The following is a 12178-nucleotide window of genomic DNA, read 5'->3' on the forward strand; positions in this document are numbered from 1 at the left end:
GTGAAATGAAGACAGCTCAGAATGATGAGCATAATGAATGTTGAGATTCTCTTGTTTCCGACTGACAATCCCCTTGATGTCATATATCTCTCCACCTAGTTTGAGCCTGTGTCATAGTCATGTTTGGCGTCTGGAGCTGCTTGATTTCAAACCTGCCACTCTCCTCGATGTTGAGCTTTGTCGCCTCCTGTCATTGCCATCAGAAAGAGTCTGGGGCTCCTCCATTATCCAAGGATGCCCTTTCTTTTATTTGATAAGGGATCTTCACCTTCCTGAGAGGGTGATGTTTTCGAAGTTCCCTTGCCTCCCTCGAATCACGGAACGCAATCGAGGTTCATGTTTTCTGCCCCAAGGTTTTCACTCTTATTCATGCCAGTCTTCATGTGTTTGTTGTTTGGGATGTATATGTCCCCATTTACCCACACAGACATGCCTCCTCCATGTCATATTCCTGTCAGCCTTCAGAGTCAATTAGTAAACACCCTTCAACATCCAGACATGAGGAGGCTGCCTCTACTTCACAGCGACTACATCCCAACAATCCCATCATCTCCAGGGTTTCATATTCCAATACGTCCCCCAGTTACAGGGGAGATGTTCCCAGCATAGGCAAAAGGGGAGACAGGGGGGCCAGTTCCCCAGGGATCCACCCCCCCCCCCCAGGAGAAAGAGGGTAATATGACTATAGGGCAGTGAATGCCGTTTTCTTGACAGGTTGTCATTTTTCCGCAACCAGTGGTCGCCCAAGAGCACTGGTTTCTTTCTATAACAAAGTTTGGTTACTAGTTTCATTTTGAATCTCTCTCCGTGCTTCTCTTCACCATCTCCTTCCAGGTCTTCCTCACTTCTGCTAGCAGCCGAGGGTTCAGTTCTGCTGCGGAAAGGGGCCAACAGTCAGCTCAGTCCACCTATTTCTGCCTCTACTTCACAGCATCTACATAATGGTCTAGAAAACAGCCTTTCTTCAGATTTGCAGGCAGAGTCAGAGGATATTCTGAAAAATAATTTTATTCAGATATTTTCTTGTTTCTAAGAAAATAAGAGGCTGATACTGGACCTCAACAGATATTTACACATTCCTAAACTTGGGATTTGTCACTTTCAGGCATCTTCCCTTTATTATCTGAAGTAATCTAAAGGAAACATGCTTTCAGTTTCCATCCATAAATCTTATAGAAAGTTTTTCAGGTTTCAATATATGAGTAACTACTATGAATAGAATGTGTTGCCTTTTGGTTAGCTAAGGCTCCTCATGTTTTTACCAAATTCGTGTCAGCTGTAGTTGCATTCTTAACATCAAAGGTCTGTGTGATGTATCCCTACCTAGACAATTAGTTGTTCGTGGCTTCTTTCTGTCAGTCTTTGGCAAATAACCTGGCTTTTGCCTCTCAACTGTTCACCAATTTGGAGTCAGTAAGCAATACAGAAAAGTCTTGATTAGAGCCTACTCAAAACGTAGAGTTTATTGGAGCAGTTTTGGATGCCATTTCCCTTCACTTTCAAGATTCATGGCCATTCAGTTTTACCAATAACAGGATTCCAAAATCCATCCACATATAGAAACTCCTGGGGTTGGTGGCTTCCACTTCATCAGTAGTTCAGAGCTGGGAATCAAACCCGGTTCCTCCAGATTAGATACATGAGCTCTTTACCTCCTACACCACTGCTGCTCCTGAGGGTTTATATTTTGACATTTGTCCTTTATCTGACATTTTTCTTTATCTGTTATGGTTAAAAGATAATGGCCTAGCCACTACATTAAAGTGTACCTGGCTGCCATTTCTGTATTCCATGTTCCTATTGCACTGAAGACATGATGAAAACGAAGTTGCACTTTCCTGTAACTGTTGTTCATCAAGTGTCTTCTGTGCAGGCACACATCTCTCCCTCCTTTCCCCGCTATGGGCTTCCATTTGCCTCATTGTTCTTCCACAGTGGCAAAGGGAGAACTGAGGAAGGAGCACTCTCTCTCTGCCTCCATCCCATGACCATTTGGGTGGTAAATCAGCCCACTCTCAGATCCAGTGGGGAGTGTTCCAAGTGCTCTGAAGCTTCTGGAAGCCTTCTAGTCAGTTCTGTGCAGCTGACCTGTCCAGTCCCATGCATTCCTGCACAGTGAACAGCATTTACAGGTAAGTGCAACTTTGTTATCCTAAACCTCTTTATTTGGAGGTGAGTCTCACAGAGTTCCCTGGGATTTCACTACTGAGGAGTTCCTTTTAATTGGGAGTTTTGAGTGGAAGTGACTGGCGCTGCTGGCAACAGATCAGACCATTTTCTCTGGGTCTTAGTCAATATTTAAAGCAGGCCCAAGAGCTGATACTTGTTTTCGCAGCCTGTTGGTGATCCTGGTTGCTCCCTGCTTATATTGTAATCTCAAGTAATAGAACTTTGTTTGTGCTTTTTGTTTCTGTATAACATATCTGTATAACATCTTCTGAGTTGCATCTTTGATAGTACTTCAGTCAATTCAGTGAATTTCTTCATTTCAGACTTGCTTGCATACTCAAAATGTTCAGCCCCACTAATTGGAAATAGTGTACATTGCTTATTGATTTATTTATCACTGTCAAAACTCAGTATGCTACTTGGTGTGGGGGTGAGGATGGGGAAGAAAATCAATCAGTAGAAAATATAAATGGCACTGTTATAGGTAGGTAGTAAAGAGGCAACTCTGCCCCCCCAAAACTTCTGCATTGCACAGAATTTGTTTTCTATTCACTGCAGCACAATAACACTGTATATTGGTAACATTATGTAATAATGAGGCTGGATTGTATATCCCACTGCCCTTCACATGTATGCTGTCAGTTGCAAAAGGCGAAGCGTCCATTAATACTGCATAGTCGTCTTTGACCCAGGGTGATTCCCCACTCCTCCAAGCCCTTCTTCTATAATAACAGCAATCCTTTTAAATTTTCAGCCTTCTATTAAAACATACTTATGTTTGAAACTGGTTTCATGGTTATAGGTGTCCTTTCAAATCTGATTTTCTTGGCAGTGTAACACCAATACTGTATAATTTGCAATGGTATTACACTCAGAGCTGTATCTAAGCAAATTGGAGCCAGGGGACAAAACCTGAGTTTGGCACACCTCACCCCGTATGGGTGGCCACCCTCCCTCACAGCAACCAAACAATGATTTTTTCCACCATCTCACAAAACATCTCCCACACCCAGCAAAACATACATGGCTCTCTCCCCACCAACTCTCTTTCCTAATTTTGTCCTCACATCAACCCTATGAGGTAGGTTATTAGCCTGAGAAACAACTGCAAGCCAGGGCAAGTGGGTATTAAGAATGTACATCTCTCACAAATCACCCTCAGCAAAACATTTACCAAACAAATGTTGGCATAATCTCTCACAAAATACCTCCAGTGGAATCCACCCCCAAACAGCATCATTTTCAATGTTTAAACTGGAGACCTCACATTCTCCCTTTGTCCATGCCAAAGGGGGTAGATTTAAAAGGCGAATCTGGGGAAATTTGAGGGGTTCCTGCTATCAGGGGTGCAATTGTTAAGCTAACAGCACCACAATTTCAGGGTTTAGGAGACTCTCCTGATGATACCACACAGGATTGGTGAAGTTTGATTCAGGGGGTCCAAAGTTATGGACCCTCAAAGGTGTAGCCCCCATCTCCTATTAGCTCCCATTGGAAACAGTGGGGGATGGGGCACCCCTTTGGGAATCCATAACTTTTGACCCCCTGAACCAAACCTCACCTAACTTGGGTGGTATCATCAAGAGGATCTCCTGAAAAATCTCTGAAATTTTGGTGCTGCTAGCCTAAAAAAAGCAACCCCTGCAGGCCGAAAACTGAAAAACACTAAGAAATACAAAAAACACAAATGAACCTGAAATTTTTGCGCCCTCCTCTAGGGGGCGCCAAGGGACTTAGGGTACCCCATGTCCCCAAGGTAAATACGCCACTGATTACACTTCCCACATATTGGTCTGGAAAGTACTTTTTCTCTCTGTGACATAATTTGATCAACTGGAACATAAAACTCACATATAAAGATTCCATGGGTTCATTATTAAAATTGACATTATTTTTAAAAATAAAACTCTTTACTTCTGGGTTCTATTGCAGTATTAGTTACTGGTAGCAACTTTGCACTGGTATGCCACATAAACTCATAGGTTCAGAACTGTTTGTATGTGGTATATCATACAGTGCAAATTCTTGGCTCAGGATCACTTCAGAATTTTTGACAAGGTTTGGGGCTTATAGAATGAACGGCATAGAGAGGGGACAAAAAGCTCAATGGGAACTGGGAACGCTTTGCCCACGTGTGGTGAGACTGTGATGGGAAATTTGTAGAGAGCTTTTGTGAACTATTGATTGTAGCACAAACTTAGTATGTTAATTTGTGACCTTTCAGCTCCCCCAAGCTAGTGTGCCTTTTCTCTCACACGCTCATATTTCAATCTTCTATTGTATTCTTTCCTTGTGAAACTCTCACTTCACTTTGCAGCATTATTTTCAAATCTGCCAAAGTACTGATCTTTAGGATCAATTAATGTAAAAGGGAATGGCTTCGCCACAACAAAAATTAGAAAAATATGGAATTCTTTCACTGGTGTTTGTTTCTCATAATTATTTTCAAATATGAGCAAGAATAAGCACTGAATAAATTAAGTTATAGTTTGTCATCAAAAGCAGTATAAAATTATCCCTAGAAGTGTTTTAATCACTTGTCTAATCAGCTGCCCTGTTGTATGTGTGTGTGTGCGTGCGCGCGCATGCTGTCAAGTTACAGCTGACACCGCAACCCCGTAGGGTTTTCAAGGCAAGAGCTGTTCAGAAGTGGTTTGCCATTGCCATTGAGAGCCAGTATGGTGTAGAGGTTGAAAGCAGCAGACTCTAATCTCAAGAACCAAGTTTGATTCCCCAGTCCTCCACATGAAGCCTTCTGTGTAGTCATGCCCACGAGGCCCCAGTGAAGAGACGAGACGTGGAGATTTCATCTGGTGGAGAGAGCCAGAGGCAGGAAGCGTGGGATCCCGTGATCCTGGCAACTCTGCCGTGCGCTCTCCCCTCACACCTTTTATTAGGGTTTCAATGGGGGCGTCTAAAGGGGTCGGGCAGGCGGGAGAGCGGGAGATCATCATGTGATGCATGATCTCATCGGGCTGCTACGTGCGGGAGGAAGCATCCGTGTCTGGGTCTAATCTTCACCTGAGGGTAGGAGCCCTTTTGTATGGGACACCTGGTGACCGCGAGTCAGGCAGTTCATGACCCGTGACTCATGGGGGAGCGGGGGTTGGGGGAGCGTGTGCGCCCGGAAGGCCGTAGCCGGCACCGGCATGCCTGGCGCTCCTTCTACGGTTCTGCTGGGTTCGCGGGCTCACCCCTACATCTCCCCGTTTCTTATATTTTAGGAAGGAAGCTGAATTAGTTGGGGCAATTTAGGGGGATGCTTGCCTCCCCAGGGACTTGCTCAAGCTGGCTGAGTTGTTTGTGCAGCATGAGGACCTGGTTGCGTCGTAGGGGAAAGTCAAGGGGTTTCTTACAAATGTTACAGGCAAAAGCAGATACACACTGAACAAGGCAAGATCCAACCACAAGGCATACAATTAAGCCAATGAAGAATTGTACAATAGTACTTAACCATCCCCCCAGCAGCCAGCTCCAAAGGGCTGACCACCAGTGAGGCAACACATCATATTTCAGGTTAGACACCACATCTTGTAACTCACGAACTTTCATATGAATTAAATGGGAATTATCACAGAGATTAAAACAACACATATTATGTACATTCTCACAACCTTGGTGATGCAGTAATAACAAATAATCAATAGTGGCACGATTATCTAAAGTCGCTTGACGAAGTTCTTGTTGCTCGGAGGCCAGAGCATCCAGAGCGGTGGAGGTGAAATTAATGGACTTCGCAAGGGCACAGGCCAGCCGGCCAATAGTCTTAGCGTTATAGGTGGCGAGTCCGGGGACTCCCACCAGGGAGGTCGCGAGGGAAACATACTCGGCTTTGGAAAGGGCTACCGTGTCGCTCCGGCAGGAGGGGTCGAGGGAAAGAACGGAGCGGCGACGGCGTTTGGGCTCCCGGGGGGGAGCCTGAGGCAGGACGATGGTAAGACGGCTAAGGCAACAAAGAGTCCCGGCGGAGAGGCGAGCGGGGATGTAGTTGAAGGTTCTCTCCCTGCAAGTCCAGAACCAGCCTTTAGGGAGGAGGATGTTCCCATATATGGGGGGAATGACCTCAACATGTGTGCAGTTCCAGTTGACCGAGCCGGTGACTGGGCTCGGGCCAGTTTCTTGTCCCGCCACGTCAGCAATGCGGGCGCAAGTGTTGGACTCGTGGTTGGCGACAGTTTGGGTGATGAGAGAGAGAGCGCCGGCGGGGAGGGTTTGGACAATGGGTCCCCAATCGGCGCTCATGGAGTACCGGATGGACGAGGCGTTCATGAAAGGGCTCAGGCCAGACTCTTCCAGGAAATCTCCAGGGGCTTTGCAGACAGGGAGTAGGCAGGAGCTTAGCAAGCTTCCCACTCCGAGATACTGGCCCAGGCAGAAGGATGAGACGTTGGCAGCGGCAGCGAACCGCTCCCAGATGTTGACTTGGCTGATTTCCAAAAGGGGGTGACCGAACGTCACTGGCAAGAGGCAGCAGAGCAGGCAGATGATGGTGACTGCGGAGTTTGCAGTGATGATCGCAAAGATGGCAGCGCAGAGGCCCTTGGGTGTCTCGGGGCAGCCTTGCTGTTGCAGCAGCTCTCGAGCCTGGCCGGTCGTTGCCTTGACGTCTCCCCAAGTCATCTGGGTCCTCAAGCCGTTCTGGCGCTGGCGGCGGTTCCGTCGGGACCGCGGGACCGGATCTTCCAGGGAGATCCGCTCCATCTCTGGGATTGGGTTGGTTTCCTTCTGGTGCCATTCCATGGGTTGGCTGGACATGGCGAAGCTGGAATCCACTGGGGACCTGTAGGGAGAGGGATTGAAGCATACCCCCTTCCCCAGGTTATGAGGGGGCCGGGCCCTGCCAAGCTTGGTCTTGGCTCAGGTGGGAGTGGGCCTGAGAGCAGGTTCGAATTGTTCAACTTCAATTCTGCTTTCAATTCTGCAGGGGGCAGGCCATGGAGGCCCCACCTACTCCCCTTCTTTAGTTTGTTTGGACATGGGACAGGGGGTACGAAGGGCAGACAACTCCTATGGAGAGTTGGCTTCAAAGACGTCATCAGGATGCGTCAGAGCGATGGTCCGAGCCCCCAAAGAGAGGGGGGGCGAGTGGACCGTCAAGGGATTGTGGGTATGCACATCTAATTTGTAGAACAAAGGGACTTTGGAGGCGTGTTTAGAGCAGGGGATGCGTCAGAATTTCAAAACAATCGCACATTTGGGAGTTGGTCTTTGGGACAAAGGACCGGGGGAGGTTCCACCCTGGGGCAAATATACTTACCGTGATCGCAGGGGTTGCGGCAGACATGGCGTTCAGAATTTGGGATCGAATTTGAGTATCTTGGGGAAATGCCGCCCGCCGAAACCACTCCTTAAGGGGCGGTTTCGGCTAAGCGCCTGGCCTTTAACATTGTACTGATATAGCTGCCAGGCGCTGGGCAACCACAAACCAAACAGGCTTGTGAGTAAATTTGGTGTGGCAGCCCCTTTTTTTAACCTGGGGCCTGTCCTGGCAGTGCTGTGGTACCAGGATGGGCCCAGATTTTAATCCAGGGAGGGCCAGTCAGCCAATTGGCCCTCCCGCCTTTGCTGGTTGAAAAAATAGAACAAAGTGAGAGAGAAAGAGGGTGTTCCAGAGCGAGGGCTCTGGGGTGGAGGTAGGAAACACAGTCAGAGCTGGGGGGTAGGGATCTCAACGTGGCCAGCTGTTATCTGTTCTTCTTCTGGGTAGCGGCCATGGCGGGAGTGGATTTATCCATCCCAGACTAGAGTCGTCTTTACTTGACTCATGAGATCCCTTCCCCATAAGTTAACATGTATATCCAAAACGATGGGAGGCGGATTCAGAGGCTGTCAGTCTCCCAGCCCTGGACGCGGACTGTGAGCCTGTGGCGGGTGCTCCGTCTCGCGGTCTGGCTTCCCCCCACCCCCCAGATGCAGCTGGCAAGCCTCTGTTGGCCATTAATACTGATCAGTGCCACTCGGCTGCTCTGATGACGGTTACTGCCGGGCGCCGGGTGTCCACAAGTCCCTTGAATGGACACACCCCTCATAGTAAGTGAGCTCCAGGTATGCGGGCGGGGAGGCTGCCGATGAAGCCCGTTCCACACGCCCGCCACGCGGTGGTGCGCCGGTTGTGCCCTCCGATGGCGCATGTTGGGCTCGTGGCCTTTATTGAATCGGGCGGCAGAGCAGCGTGTGGGGCAGTGAGGATCAGCTACTGTCTTGCCCAGCCCCTTTGTGGATTTCCGGCTGGGCAACTTTCCTGGGCGGGATGTTTGTCACACACCTGAATGTGTGAACGGCTCCTTGGTGTGTAGAGTCGATGACTCCCGGGACGCACATTAAACAGTCCCTGCTCAGCAGCGGAGGCTTTGGGGCCAAGATTAACCCAACGGCCTCTGGGGGGATGGGATCGCATGTACTGGGTCGGAGCAACGAGAAGGATCTCGTGTGGGGAACTTGAGGGAAAGAGGTTGGGTACAAGAGAGAGAGATACCGCTGGGAGGAGGTGGTTTTGGGTTCAGGCCTTGGTTCTCGGGGCTGACTTAGTATCTCTCTTTCCTTGGTCCCTGGGCTGGGGAGGAGGCCCGGGTAAGAGTTTCCCGACGGGCACTCGGCTCCTCCAATGAAAGCCCTCCCGGCATCGGGGGAGGCATTTGGTCGAAGGAGCTTTCCTGGGGGCCTGCCGTCTCCCAGGGAGAACCCCCCCTCCGTCGGGGTTGTAAGCCCCCCCAATCGGCTTACCTACAATCCCTCCTCGAAGTGTCCCCGCTTACGCCGCAGTTGAAGCACTCTGCCTTTGGGGCTGTCCCCGGGTGGTGGAGAAGTGCTGGCGCTAGGAGAGCTGGCCTGATGGGCGGAAGATCCGGATATCCTGTAGCAGAAGCCTTAAGCATGTCGGCCAGCTCGGGGTTCTTTTCCCTAAGCCCGTGATCGCCTCTGGGCGGCACTCCAGCGGAGGCGTTGTCTTTGGCGCAGGGCGCATGAGGAGCTCTGTGTGGTTGGGCTGCTTCGTTGTCAACTTGTCTCTGCAGGGGCCTCCTGGAGCCTGTTCAGGAATTCAGCATAAGGCTCTCCTGGAGGCTTCTGCCTAACGTTGGAAAAAGCTCTGGGTTGGCTGTCCGGCAGCGGGCACTCTTACAAACGCCTCTGTAGGCGCAGTCAGAGAGCAACCTTAAGGGTGGCCTCCGGCCAGGAGCTTTATCTGCGTGTCGGAAAGAGGCGAAGCCTTCGCGAGCGCCATAGAGCATGCGCTGGCAGTATAGAGCATCGCCAGAGAGCTGCCCCTCTGCTTATGCATTGTTGGCGGTATTCGCTTTCCCAAACAACATATTGCGCAGGGTTCAAGAGCATGTGAAAAGTGGTTTTCCAGTCCTCCGGAACCATTACGTGATTCCGCATGACTGCTTCCAGCATGCCTCTCACATAGGGGCTGGTGATCCCCACGGCCCATATTGCCTTGCGGAGCTCAGTGAGAATCATTATAGCCTATGGGGAGGGCCGATACTCAACGACTCGCTGGAACTGGCGCCCGTCCTCCCCACGTGGTCCAGTGCTTAATGTGGGCTGGGCAGACGGCGAGGAGATCGGCATCGTCTTCCGTCAGGGTTTCCTTCCTCTGCAGATCGTGGGTAATACGCTCTGCTAGAGTTTTGAAACTCGCGCCATTACGTGGCATTGACGGAGGTGCGGTGGCTTCAGAAACGGGAGGGGGAAGCGGAGCAGAAGGAGGAGCAGAAGGAGGAGGTGTAAAGGATTCAATGGTGTTGATGGTGAAGTAACCTTGAGTGCATTCCACAGCCCGGGCGATGGGCCAGCTGCATCGGCGGAGACTTTATCTTTGCGCGGGAGATGAGGACTCCGTTCCCATGGGAAGCAGGAAGGGGGATGGGGTGAATGGTGTTATAACCTGTGCTTCTGGCGGGAAGTGTCATTCCTGCCACATTCACGCGGTAATGCGAGCTTTCTAAGATGTCTTAATAAACGGACTTTACATCCAAAAAAGCCTTTTATTTCTGCTTCTATGGAATTCCCTTACATTGTGGCAGGAATCCTAATTCATCTATATTCCTAACAGTGCAGTGCACCTCTGGTGTCTTGACATGGGAGAGGTTGAATGTTACCGCGGAAGGTGCGGTAGCCTTCAAAGAGAGGCTCCGACCTTTCCCTTCTGGATCTGGAGGAACCGGCAGGAGAACTGGCCTCATGGTGAAAATTTCCCGTCCCTCGTATCAGCACGAAGTCTTCCTTTACCTCCGTTGGAACGAGGGACGTGACGCATCGCACCATGGGGACTTCCATGAGCCGTTTGAAGCGCTGTCTATGGATCGAAATCGCCTGTGGATCGGATCTCTACCCGTTTAATTGTGGATTACAAACCTCAGATGCAACCTGTCATGGAGGAGACGGGCCTGACCACCTTTCATGCGGCAACCCAGGAATCCATTGAACGATTCCTGGACTCCCAGTATTTTGGTGATGCTCCCAAAAAAAAAAAAGAACCAATCGCGTGGCACAGCTAACTGGGGCCCGGTCCGAAGGATACTCGGGACTAAACCTGGGATTGGGAGGGTATCCGTACCCGTCTTCCAATCGGACCCCCCCCTGATCCCGGGCCAGCGACGCGCACCGGAGGTGCCCCGGGGAGCCACCCGGTGGCTACTGGATTGTCTCCGATGTCTCGCTTCCAGACGCACGAAGAGTCCGAAGAAAGCCTGCACTCCCAGCCGGATCTGTTCCCTCTCCCATCGAAGGAGACCTGGGATAAGGAAGGCGTCTGCGAGATGCCCAAGAAGCATGGACCCGGGAACGTCAGCTATGGGAGGAGGAACGGGCTGGTTACAGTTGCAGCAAGAGCTTGAAAACCTGCAGAGGGACCGGGAACGGCAACGCATAAAGAAAGTTCCAGCGCTTCGAAGTTGGACCGTGCAAAGATGCGCTCCAAGCGACATTAATATGCCCAGAATCTGTTTCAGTCCATGATAAAGTCCTGGAACACTCCAGACTGGATTTACAACTTAGCAACGTAAAGCTGCTTCAGGCCCCTCTTGCGCCTTGCGCCATTAGTGAGACTCACTATGGAAGCTCTTTAAACGGGGCCGAACTGGCTAAATCGTGGAACGAAAAGCTGCTCTGCATGCGCACCAGGATGCATTGACCCGCAAGGAGAGGGAGCTGGCTGCGTTGGAGAGGGAGAACTAAGGAGGCAGCCTTAGACCAGGAAGCCCCAAAGTTGGAGTCTATGCCATGTTACTTTCGATCACGCTGGCGCCAGGGTAGCCACGCATTACCTGGAGTCCTGCCACCCAAAACGCCAGCCGCACCGCCAGCGCCCGATTCCGGCCCCCCCCGGGTGCAACAGCTGCCTGCCCAACCTGCTCAACCGGCGCAACCACACGCCCCAGCAGCAGCGCCAGAGCCGCGGAACGGGGCTACTATCGGCCCACGCTACCAGCCCGTTTCGATGGGGCCGCGTCCAAACTTCCCTACTTCATTTTGCAACTCAATGCCCACTTTGAAGACTATGATGATTTATATGCCGGTCTGAGCCCTTGAAAAAATACGGGACATCGGCTCTCCAGTCCTGGATGGGGCAGCAGCCGACTGGTTACCGTGGACTCTTTTGGATTTGCAAGATGAAGACTCTCGCCACGGTGCCCGCATTCCTCCAAGCCTTAACGAGCCGCCAGCTTCCAAGATCCAGGCCGAAGTGAAGCTATCCGCATCCATCAAGGAAAACTATCCAGCAAGGCAACCGCCCGTTTGCAGAATTTGCCCGTTCGAATTTCGATGGCGGGCTGCTGCTCGAGCTTCCTCCTGAGTGGCCTGAATGCGATGAAATGCGAATACTTCTCGGATGCTGTGGACGGCAAGCTGCGTGAAACGGTGTTTTAATTCGGGTTCCTCATTACTATTGCAGATTGGATCCAGTTGGGGTCCCAGGTGGCGTCTCGTTTGGAATACGCTTCGTGCCGGAGGCCGCCCACGCCCAAAACCCACTCACTGTGCCCACTAAGCCAAGCCCAGCCTC

Source organism: Sphaerodactylus townsendi, linkage group LG08, assembly GCF_021028975.2.
Source record: "Sphaerodactylus townsendi isolate TG3544 linkage group LG08, MPM_Stown_v2.3, whole genome shotgun sequence".
NCBI lineage: Eukaryota > Metazoa > Chordata > Lepidosauria > Squamata > Sphaerodactylidae > Sphaerodactylus > Sphaerodactylus townsendi.